Source organism: Xenopus laevis, chromosome 2L (assembly GCF_017654675.1).
Source record: "Xenopus laevis strain J_2021 chromosome 2L, Xenopus_laevis_v10.1, whole genome shotgun sequence".
NCBI classification, from domain to species: Eukaryota; Metazoa; Chordata; class Amphibia; order Anura; family Pipidae; genus Xenopus; species Xenopus laevis.
In genome coordinates this window covers 122216808-122229689 of record NC_054373.1, presented here as the reverse complement: position 1 = coordinate 122229689, position 12882 = coordinate 122216808, and positions in this window count along the sequence as shown.

Sequence of the window (12882 nt, the reverse complement as noted above, 5' to 3'; positions counted from 1 at the left end):
TGTGGGCTGAGTATCTTCCATCCACATACGCAGGGATCCTCCCACCCCAGTCTACCTTCAGCTTGTGATCTCCTCCTATCCACCACCCCCCAGCAGCACATCAACACAGGCTGCTGAGCTGTCAAGGTCCATGGCACGAAAAAAATAACTTGTTTTCTTCAAACCACCCCCACTCGTTCAGACTCCCCGCGTCAAAAAGGGAAAGAAAACATCTTCAGGGATTGCATTGGTGGCATTTGTAAGCGTTACACTAAAGAAAAAACAAGCAATGGATTTTTTTTTTCTTTTCAATTAAAGCATACGCAGGTTGCCCTTGAGAAAGAGAACATTCAGCATTTGCAAACCTTGCCATTGCCAGGGAGTCCTTGAGGCTGTCAGTAAATGGCAGCATTTAGTTGTATACCCCACATGCAGCCCTCTTATTGCTCTTGGGGGTCACCTAATTCAGCTGTAATTACGAATAGCAAAGAGAAAATAAAATGCTTGTGTCCAGCCTCACTATCCCTCATGGGACCCTAAGAAATCACATGATTTGCTTCCTCTACAGTTAAACTTCTGAATTTACCCAGGCAAGTCAATGGATGTGAGTTTGTGCCTCTGGAGAGCTCACATCTTATTTAATATCCCAGCAGTGTCTGTCAATGCTGTTACATATTAGGATTCATTTACAGGTGTCAGTGGGCACTCCTGCTTACCCAGCTATTTGGCCTTATATGTCTATATGTTTGTATAACAACAAAGAGAAGAAATGAGCGAAGGATAGATGATAATATGTAAACAGAAAGAATAGTAGGATAAAAATGACAGGGTTAGCTGTCTGTTTCTATACAGAAAATATGGCTCTGCTTATAGTAGCAGAGTGAAGAATACTCTGTAGAAAGTAAATATTGCAGTTGGATACTAGCATAATAAGGGCAGCCAGGCAGGGCTGGCACCCATTAGAATAATATCCAGCCTCCCTAACTCTGTAATCTTTTTACCTGTTAACATTGGCATCTAGTATATATTTTACTGGTGAAGCGAAGGTAGATTCCATTACAAACCTTCAAATTAAACTACTGTTTTTGCCCAACCTTTTGTCCTTCGGTGGTTTTTGAGGTACAACTGTCTAAACCTGCAAGAGGTAATTAGGTAATAATTAGGTAATAATTAGGAACTGCAGATCGTTAACATCTGAGGCTCCATTCTTTAGATAGGTCCTGCATTATATAGCTGATAGGACCCTACACCTTAAAGAAAACCATGTGGCTTGGGTTGTTGACAGCTCAGCAAGACGCTGCAGGCTGGACAACGCTGCACATGACCCCTCCAGCACCTGCTTCTCACTTCCCACACTGCCTAGGGAGAAGGCTCTTACTGGTTGTCAGCAAAACAGCAGGCACTTTGCCAAATGAACTGTTTTTGTATATTGCAAGCGTCCTGTTATTTGTGCAGGTTGAGGTGCGCTTGGGTGTGTGTTTTTATGTACACAGTATTTCTGCTGTGATTCATCACTATACTGTGGAATGCATCAGGGCTTTCCATACACTACCGATAGGCTTTATTTATTTAGTTCTTCCTATCCCACTGGGCAACCCTCATCTTTACAGAGACAAAGCAGGGGGGCGTATTAAGGGTGGCTGCAGTGATTTCTCATGCTCTCGCCCTTCATAAGCGCAATCCTGCAGTTAAACTCCCCTCCTGGGTGTGAAGAGAAGGGACTTTTTGCTGTTCAGTGGGCTACACTGAGCTACACTGTATCCCATATGCACAATGTAATAAAATATCCAGGCAGCACCGCATTGCTATTTCATCAAACAGCAAGAATGCAGTTAGCCAAATACTCCCATATGAGGGTAGGTCACAGATAGATACAATCCAAGCATCGAGTTGTGGTTGGGTCTACTGTCCAAAATGAATTGGTTTTTTTTGGGGGGGGGATAGGGGTGTTATGTGAAAGACATGGGAAAGACGAATGCTGCAGCAATGTCTAAATGAGTACTGAGGGGAGGTTCCCGTTGTTGTTTAGCAGATTCAAGTGAGTCATGCCTTGTCACAAGCATACTATAGTACTATGCGCACCGCCTTTCAGCACAGCAGTGACGGTGCTACTTGCCATGAATTTTTCAGCTGTGGGAGATCACTGGCTAAAATTGCATATGACTAGTCGTAGCTGTAACCCTTTCAGCAGGAGACCATGCTGAGCATTGAAATGGTAACATAAATGGCTGCAAGAGCATTGTTCATAGAGACACTGCATACTAAACTATCAGGAATATGGGATGGGGGCTTTTGACAATATGCAAGGATTTTTTGCACTCATGTGTATGGTATTAATTAGGTCAGTGTTATTTTATGCTCTGACTTCAAATGCATTTTGTATAGTTGTGTAATAGTAATGTACTGTGTTTTTAGTTTTTTTGTGTGTTTTTCCCGATCCTCACCCGCCCTTCCTCCACCCACGCCCGCCGACTTCCGGCTTCCCTTTATGGACCCGCCCGCCGATAATGTCACAAAAGGGGCGGGGCGAGCAGGTGCTCAGCTATAAAGCCGGCAGCCTGCAGTTGAAGGTGGCGGGCAGGGAGAGCAGGAGGAAGTGCTAGTGTCGGGCCAGTCCGCACATCACTATTGGTAAACTGTGTCCCAGCTTCTCCCTGCAGCTTATCAGGGGCTGCTGCGAGTTGTGACAGCAAAAGTGGCCATAGTGTTGCTCAGGTAATCTACCAATTTCTACTGTTTTCTAAACTCCAGTCATGATCATATTTATTTAATGTACAGAGAACAGGGAGACTGTGGGGCTGATTCATTAAGGGTCGAATATCGAGGGTTAATTAACCCTCGATATTCGACTAGGAATTGAAATCCTTCGACTTCGAATATCGAAGTCGAAGGATTTAGCGCAAATTCTGCGATCGTACAATCTAAGGATTATTCCTTCGATCGAACGATAAAATCCTTCGAATCGAACGATTCGAAGGATTTTAATCCAACGATCGAAGGAATATCCTTCGATCAAAAAAACTTAGGAAAGCCTATGGGGACCTTCCCCATAGGCTAACATTAACTTCGGTAGCTTTTAGCTAGGGGGTCGAAGTTTTTTTTAAAGAGACAGTACTTCGACTATCGAATGGTCGAATAGTCGAACGATTTTTACTACGAATCCTTCGATTCGAAGTCGTAGTCAAAGGTCGAAGTAGCCCATTCGATGGTCGAAGTAGCCCAAAAAATACTTCGAAATTCAAAGTTTTTTTACTTAAAGTCTCACCTTTGTATTAAACTTTTAGCATAATGAAGACAGTAATATTCAAAGGCAATTTGCAAGTGGCCTTCATTTTGTAGTTATTGTTTGAATTATTTAGCTTATAGTTCAGCATCGTGGTTTGTTGCTAAGGTACAAATTGCCCTAACAACAGAGTTATTTTAATGAGAAATTTGAATATGAATAAAGGGGGAGGGTGTCTGAATAGCATGATAAATATCAAAAAGTAACAATAACAATGAAATTGGAGTCTCACAGAACAATAGGTGCCAATATGGTGAATACATATTTATGTTAAATTTGCTAAATTCAGCTGAGGGTTGTAGGGGTGTAACTTCATCTTCCTTAATAGTATTGGCCACCTTTACCTTAAATAGGGGAGACTATATCAAAGGGATATAGTCTCTGTGCACCCCAAACCCTATGCCTCCTTAGTTGCCTGAAAATCACAAAATGTACTATTCATATGCCACAGTACAATGTGGGTCTATATCTGCCATGGTGCTATCTTCACAGAGCTTGATATAGTCTCCCTTTGATTGTAAGCTCCATTAGGGCAGGGATTGGTGCAAATGATGGATCATCTCTGTAAAGCTCTGTAGAATATGTCTGAACTGTATAAAAAAGGGACAATGTTATTACTTTACAGAAACAGTTAATTGTCCTGTGTTTTTCTTTCTACCTTACTCTAATGGGTTAAAGGAAAATACATACGTTGTAATACACAAAATACTGTCAAGTACTAAGTGACGCAGCTTCTTTATACAGAGCGGTGTCAAATAACCCGGCCCCCACAGCTGCTGTTAAGCATGGTCTCCCACAATGGATGAAAAAAGCGACACGTACTGAGTCATCATGTTTCTTGTGGGATGTTTACTATGACACATTGCTTTATGTTCACTCTTTTTTTGTCTTCTCTTCCTATAGATCTGATCTGCTTTGAATGAGTGCAGTTTCCACAGGAGGGGCGGGCTGTTCTTTCATCTCCCACACACAAGGTAAACAAGCAGCCTGCTCTCCATGTGAGGGCTCAGAAATGCAGCAGCAGCAGCAGCCCTCCTCATCAAAACAGGCAGCCTTGTCATTTGCGTAGAGGAGGGGAGTGCATTGACTTTCCCCCTGAAAAGCCTACAAACAAATCAGTGGGTTTTAAAGAATTCCATATATGGCCAGAAATATGTCTCAGCAGAACCGTTGTTATTTGCTGTCAGGTTATGTAAAGCTCATGCAGGGTCAGACTGGAACCTTAGGGGCCCACCGGGGCTGCAAACGAAAGGCCCTCTTGGCAGTCCCCGGGGCCCCCTCCCGACCTCCAACTAGGGTTGCCACCCAGCCAGTATTTTACCGGCCTAGCCGGTAAAAGACCTGGCAAGGCCGGGCCGGTATTACAAATTTACTGGCAATGTGTTTTTTTGCGGCACACTCCCTTGGCTCTGCCCCTTTTTGTGGCACGATGCCTCGGCTCCACACCTTTTTGCATCACGACCCGCCCCTATAGTTCCCGCCCCCACCACTGGCTGGTAAGTTTTTTTTTAAAAGGTGGCAACCCTACCTCCAACCCCCTGGCCCACCGCACACATGCACAGGCAAGTCGCTCTTTATGGGGCAGCCAGGAGAACAGGTCTGGGCCAACAGGGGCCCATGAGGGCCTGCGCCCACCTGGTTTATTCCCGGTGTCCCGTCGGCCCAGTCTGATACTGTGCTCATGGTAGGACTGACAGCAGAACTATCTAGTGTTCAGTTTCAAGCATACATATACTCTGTATATTTAGTAGGGGCCAATTCACCAAGCTCAAGTGAAGGATTCGAAGTAAAAAAAACTTCGAATTTCAAAGTGTTTTTTGGGCTACTTTGACCATCGAATGGGCTACTTCGACCTTCGAATCGAATGATTCGAACTAAAAATCGTTCGACTATTCGACCATTTGATAGTTGAAGTACTGTCTCTTTAAGAAAAAACTTCTACCCCCTAGTTCTCCACCTAAAAGCTACCGAACCCAATGTTAGCCTATGGGGAAGGTCCCCATAGGCTTGGCTAAGTTTTTTGGGTCGAAGGATAATCCTTCGATCGTTGGATTAAAATCCTTTGAATCAATCGATTCGAAGGATTTAATCGTTCGATCGAAGTTTTTGCGCAAAATCCTTCGACTTCGATATTCGAAGTCGAAGGATTTTCATTCCCCAGTCGAATATCGAGGGTTAATTAACCCTCGATATTCGACCCTTGATGCATCGGCCCCTAAGAGTGTTATTTATTAAAGTCTGAATGCTAAAAACTTGAACAATTTGAGTCAATGGCGAGGTCCCTATCCTATTTGGAAGTTTCTGTGGTTTGTGCTGGAATTAGCCTAAAAATCAGAAACATTTGTGTTTTTCACCAAAAAATCTGAAAAATTCTGGGTTTTCGAGAAAACCCTAAAAAAATCATAAGATTCGTATTTTCACTTAAATCGTGTTTTTTTTTTATCAATAAATAAGGTCCAATCATGGATTCTAGTTTGGTCAGATTTTTTTTTTTAGTGAAATACTAAAAAATTGGATTTTGATAAACAAGGCCCTAAATATTTAGTATGCATGTAGGTTGACCACTAGCACAAAACTGTCCTTTCCCAGTGTCTCTTCCTCAATGTCAAGGTTATCCTCAAAGATCTGTATGGAAAGTTTCACCATAATGTTTTATGTCAGGGGATCAGTAACGCTAATCTCTGTACATGGGTCTGTGGACATGCTGCTGGAGATAACGTAGTTGCTTTCATCATACATGTGAAATAGAATAGCAAACTTTCCAGAATGAGAATAATTGGCCCAGTTCCAAAGCAGGCTGCGTATGCTGCAGTATTGTGCAAATTGTAAAAAAAAAAACAGCCTCGGCCAAGATGAAGCACACATGTATTGCTACTCACTAATCCTCAGTCATTCTCAATCCTGTTCTCACCTTCCAGGAAATTCAGAGGAAGCACCAGAGGGACCCAGAAGGGTCTGTTGAAATTACTCAAATACCTATTAATGCTTTTGTTTTTCCTCTGAGGATATCCAGAAAACCTGTCGTCTTTGAGGGAGGAGTGCAGGTCTGGAAACCATCGCTTTCTATAAATAGCTGTCATTTTATCTTCAAAATTGTTTCTTGCCAGTTGAATACAGGTGTATGCTTTTTACCACTGAATCATACTTTAGTATAATTTTCCCATGGAAGTTAATTGTCATGTGGGATTTTTCCATTTATGTTAGAGTTGATATGCAATATATATCTGCTCCCGTTCCAGTCCTATATTTTAGATTTGCAAATCCCTTAAAATTGTTAAATAACACAAATGCTAGTTGTCCTATTTTAATCCTGAGTATGCCATCTTTGAAGTTTAAAGAGGAAGTCATAAATCAGTCTTGGTACACAATATTATATGCAGCTTCATAATGTCTCACGTGTTCAACCTTGCACGTGCATAATGTCACCTGACTTACCAGATGCTTTGCTTACAAGTTAAAATTTAAACTCATTTACAATGATCTTTTCTAGTCCCATGAAATGTCATTGATATTGAGTTACTGAATTTTGCATTCCGCATGTCACAGAACAGTTCCAAAGAAAGATCTCTTCCCCAGTTTGCCTTGGCATTGAGCGATAAAGTAAAGTAGATATTGATCTGAAATCTGGCCTTTCATATATATACTGAGAAATAAAAAATGTTTTACTATGCAAAGCATTTCGGTACTGATAAGATATATGCAGTGTTTTAAATGGTAAGTTCAACTTTTAGAAAACATAAAGTTATAGAATATCCTATTCTTTGAATTTTCAATCGGTCTTTATTTTTTATAGTTTTTGAATTAGTAGGCTACCTCTTCTGCTTCTTTCCATATTTTAAATGGGGGTCACTGATCCCAGCACCCCCAAAAATATTATTCTACAAATGTTTTGTTATAGTTACTATTTATTACATCCTGTTCAGCCTCTTCTATTCATCTTCAGTTCCTTTGTTCAAATCACTGCCTGGTTGCTCTGGTATATTGGACCCTAGCAACCAGATAACTTCTAAAATCTCAGGTTGGAGAACTGATAAACTTAAAGGAGCTGTTCACCTTTATATTAATGTTTAGTATGTTGTAGATAGTGATATTCCGAGACAATTTGCAATTGGTTTTCATTTTTTATTATTTGCGGTTTTAGAGTTATTAGCTTTTTAATTAGCAGCTCTCTGGTTTGCAATCTTGGCAATCTGGTTGCTAGGATCCAAATTACCATAGCTACCATTCACTGATTTGATTACGAGGCTGGAATATTAATAGGAGAGGGTCTGAATAGAAAGATGAATAATAAAAGATAGCAATAACAATAAACGCGTAGCTTTGCAGGACATTTGTTTTTTAGATGGGGTCAATGACCCCCATTTGAAAGCTGGACAAAGTCAGAAGAAGAAGGCAAATAATTCAAAAACTATACATAATAAAACATGAAAAACAATTGAAAGGTTGCTTAGAATTAGCCATTCTATAACATACTAAAAGTTTACTTTAAAGGTGAACCACCCCTTTAAAGCTAACTAACGTAAAAGCCGCACAAAATTAAAAAAATTAAAAACCAATTGTAAACTGGCTTACAATTATACTGCTTGCATTATAATAAAATTTTAAGGTGAACTACCTGGTCAAAACATTTCCAGCTGTGTTATTAATGTCTGCCATAATGAGGGTTTGATGATCCTAGCAGCTACTTTACTTTATGAGATTTTTTAATGAAAGAAATGCTGCTTGTAATAGTGCTGTATGTTAGGTATTAGTCAGGTATTTAAAACCACTGCAATCAGCAACTTTTGACACATTAACATTTTATGCATTAACATTTACATCAGTAAAAAAACTGATTGGAACCGGCATCAGCATTACTACCCTTTCCACATACTAGGAAGGAATTTCACCACTCTGGAACACAGTGTAAGATCAATAGGAAAGGTAGCGTAAGGTAAATGTGGAATGTAGCGTTGGTTAGTAGAAAGTGTAAAGTTGGCCTTAGTGACTTAGGGTTATATTTATCAAGGGTCGAATTTTGAATTGAAAAAACTTCGAAATTTAAAAATACCAACTGAAATTAAGTCGTAGTGTTTTTTTTGGTCGAATAGGTCCGTTTTCGATCGAATAGGTCCGTATTCGGCCAAATTTGAATCACCCTTAATCATCAATTCATTTTATACTAAGTTGTTTAGAATAAAATCTGCTTTCCGCTTACAAGATTTTTCGGGTAATCATCCCCTTTAAGGACTTGCTTTTGCTAGGATTGGTAGAATAGGGAAGATGCTGGGTAGGATGGAGATATTGTCAGTACTTCATAAATAGAAGATCTATCTATATATCTATAACCCTTCCAGTGACTAAAAAATTGCCATTCATTTACAGTGTCTAAAATGTTCATATTGCTTAAACTCATTATGGGAGTCATTTATAAACACTGGGCAATTTTGCACATGGGGAATAACTCATAACAACCAATCAGATGATTGCTTTCAGTTTCTAACTCGCAGCTGGCTAAAAAAGGTTATCATTGATTGGTTTCTTTGAGTTACTGGCAAGGTGTAAATTTGCCCAATGTTTATAAATCAGCCCCATTGCAGTACAGGTATGGGATCTGTTATTCAGAATGCTTAGGACCTGGGGTTTCCCAAATAAGGGTCTTTCCATAATTTGGATCCTAAATTAAAGTGATACTGACACTACCCTTTACAAATCATAGGAACGTGTCAAGTAGTTGCTGCACCCGGAATAGTTCCCCTGAAACCCCCTCTCAAAGCCGCCCCAACCCCGTGAACCTGAGCTAACCCGACCCTCTGACTCTGCTAAAAGATCCTCTGTGCTGTCTCAGTGACGCTGGGCTGGGGGCGGTGGGATCCTTTCATGGGCTAATTATGAATGAAAACAGGACTTCAGCCTATGGAAGGATCGCTCTGCCAGCATCACGGGAGCAAGGCAGAAGATCCGTTAGCTGTGCCAGCGGGTCGGCTGCGCAAAGGTTCGCGGGGCTTGGGGAGGCTTTGAGGGGAACTATTCTGAGTGCAGCAACTACTTAATACTGACACGTTCCTATGATTTTTATAGGAACATGTCAGTATTGCTTTAAGTTAACTAAAATATCATATAAACATTAAACCCAATAGGATTGTTTTGTCTCTAAAAAGGATTTATTTTATTTTAGTTGGTAACAAGTACAATGTACTGTTTTATTATTACAGAGAAAAAGTAAATTTATGTTGAATTGTCAATTTTTTATCAGTAGCCAATATCCCTTTCATTTTTATTCATTAGTGTTTAATGTAGTGTATATGAAATTATACACTGCAAGGGATAAACCATTTCATTATCATGCAGTGACCTTGTCTTATTAAATGAGCCATTTATCATTTAGCAACATATATGAGTCTGGAATTATATGACATACACATATAATTACAGAATGCATAGCTGTACTTTATTTACTTTATAGAGATTCATATGTTAAAACAAGTACTGGTGTGGGACCTGTTATCCAGAATGCTCGGGACCTGGGGTTTTCCGGATAACAGATCTTTCCGTAATTTTGGTCTTCATGCCTTAAGTCTACTAGAAATTCATTTAAACATTAAATAACCCCAATAGGCTGGTTTTGCTTCCAATAAGCACTAATGATATCTTAGTTTGGATCAAGTACAAGCCACTGTTTTATTATTATGGAGAAAAAGGAAAATGTGGATTATTTGGATAAAATGGAGTCTATGGGAGACAGCCATTCCATAATTCGGAGCTATCTGGATATCGGGTTTCTGGATAAGGGATCCTATATCTGTACTGAGATGAATCTTAATACGCAGTTTGTTCATTGTGTCTACAAAAATTCTCTTTTTAGACTACAAGTTTCTAAAAAGTAATTGTCATCAACATGTAGGGGAAAAAAACCTCTGGTAACTAATTTTTATTTCAGTGACTCTTCCACGCCCATTTCCTCAATATAAGTTTATTGTGGCTTTGGTTATGAACACAAACCTTAAGCAAAGCCAAATCAGCATTGTGACAAGGACATGTGAAGCAGCTTTAATTGGATTCTGTAACTTCCTCAGTGACAGAGCAAAGAAAACTAATGGTCAGAGAATATACCGTTTCTTGTCTACTCTTCATAAACGTGTGTGTTCATGCATTTTTGTACTTGTTTATTATAATGTTTTTTTTTTATAACCTCCTGCAATGAATCCTTCTGATTTGGTTAGTTTGGTGCTTTAAAAAATTTTCATTGTCACAAAATACCCTTAACAGAATTTGAATGGAGTATACTGCACCAATAACTCAGAGTATATCTTCACTCACTTCACTTTTTTATTGCTCCAACAGAATTCTGCACTGAAATCTGTTTCTCAAAAGAGCAAACAGATTTTTTTCTATTTCATTTTGAAATCTGACATGGAGCTAGACATATTGTCAGTTTTCCAGCTACCCCCAGTCATGTGACTTGTGCTCTGATAAACTTCAGTCACTCTTTAATGCTGTACTGCAAGTTGGAAGGATATGACCACCCTCCCTTTCCCCCCCATTGGCCTAAAAACAGAACAATGGGAAGGTAACCAAATAGCTCCCCGATACAAAATAACAGCTCCCTGGTAGATTTAAGAACAGCACTGAATAGTAAAAAGCCAAGTCCCACTGAGACACATTCAGTTACATTGAGTTGGAGAAACAACAACCTGCCTGAAAGCAGTTTCATCCTAGTGCTGGCTCTTTCTGAAAACACATGACCAGGCAAAATGACCTGGGATGGCTGCCTACACACCAATATTATAGATTAAAAAAAATACACTTGCTGGTTCAGAATGAAATTTTACGTGGTAGAGTGAATTATTTGCAGTGTAAACAGTGTAATTTAGAAGTAAAAATGACACCATAAAAATCAAGACAGAATCCCTTTAAAGGAGAACTAAACCCTAAAGGTAAAAAAAACGTACCCCCAACCCTACATAGACCCCCCTAGCTCCCCCCCCCAGCCTAGCTGCTACCCCAGGCAAATGCAATATACTTACCCCTTTGTGCAGATTCTGTCCAGCGGAGCTCACGGGCGTCATCTTCAGCTGATTCGGTAATCTTCAGAATGAGAATTTTTTTGAGTTTCACCGCATGTGCAGTTGTCACGAGACAGAAGATTGCTCCAACTGCGCATGTGCCGCAACGCCGGTCTGATTCCGAAGATTACCGAAGAGAATTCCGCTGGACAGAATCTGCCCGGGGTAGCGGCTAGGCTGGGGAGGAGGGAGGGAGGGGTATATGTAGGGGGTAGGGTTTTTTAACTTTGGGATTTAGTTCTCCTTTAAAAAGAAACCAGTACAAAAGCTAATTTAGAATTACAGATTCAGAAAGGTAGACACATGGAGTATATTTAAATTATCTGTTTGCCCTTTTTAACTATAGATTTTTAAAATTCAAAGAAAAATCCAAACATATTTGTAGCACAAGCCCTATTCATTGAACCCATATTGAACCAGGCAAGGGGGTTATACTGTCCCTTTAATGTTAACCTGATTATTTCATTTGAGATCAAATTAATTAAAGGGATAATTCACTTTAGGGTGAACTTTTAGGGTTTTTTTTTTATCAAAGGTCGAGTTGTGTTTGAATCTGAATAATTTTTAATCTGTTTACAAGCTAAAAGTTAAAATACTCAAATTAAATTGTTTACATTTTGACTAATAAAGCTCTAATTCGCTTCTACATCACCTTGCAAGCTTTCAATTTTTTTTTGCTTAATAAGTATAAAATTTGCGGTTTTTAAACCATTATTGTAATTCTTGCTTTTAAGTGCCAAAATAATTTTGAATCACTGGGAAAAAAACAAACATTGATAAATAACCCAGTTAGTATGTTAAAGAATTTCCTGTTCTAAGAAACAAATTATTTGTCTTCCACTGGTGTCTCATCCAACTTTCAGATAGGTGACCTATTAATTTAAGGGTTTAATTTTATGTATTCTTAGATCAGTCACAGGCCTCTTTATGGGATAGGACATATTAACTTTCATAGTCAGGTGTGTTTCAGTGATGATGCAAAACTTTTCAGATACAACATAAATATATAACATATATATGAAAGTATTGCGTGACTCTTAATTGACATTTTGATTAATCAATAGTGATTGGCGAATTTATTCGCCAGGCACGAATTCGCGGCGAATTTGCGCGATTCGCCGCCAGCGAATAAATTCGCCAAACGCCAGCGAAAATTTGCGGAAAAAATTCGCCAGCGTCAAAAAATTGTTTTTCAAAAAAACGGACGCCTGCATCAAAAACGGGCGCCGGCGTCAAAAACGAGACGCCGGCGCAGTTTCGCGAATTTTTCGGCGTTTCGCGAATTTCACGCAAAATTCACAAATTTTTCGGCGAAGCGAAACGCCGCAAATTCGCCTATCACTATTAATCAATCTAGGCATTTTGGGAGCAATATATATGTAATAAAGTAGGTTATGAGATGAAGGCATCTACTCTGACAGTGGGGATTGTGGGCCCATAGGGATCCCAGCAACTATTGAATTTTGACCTCCTCCCCCATGGCACATATGGAGTCAAAGAGAGTCAAAGACATGACCCTTTTCTTGGTGAGAGCAAAGTAACTATTTCAAGTAGTTTGTTTGACTAACAGTATCC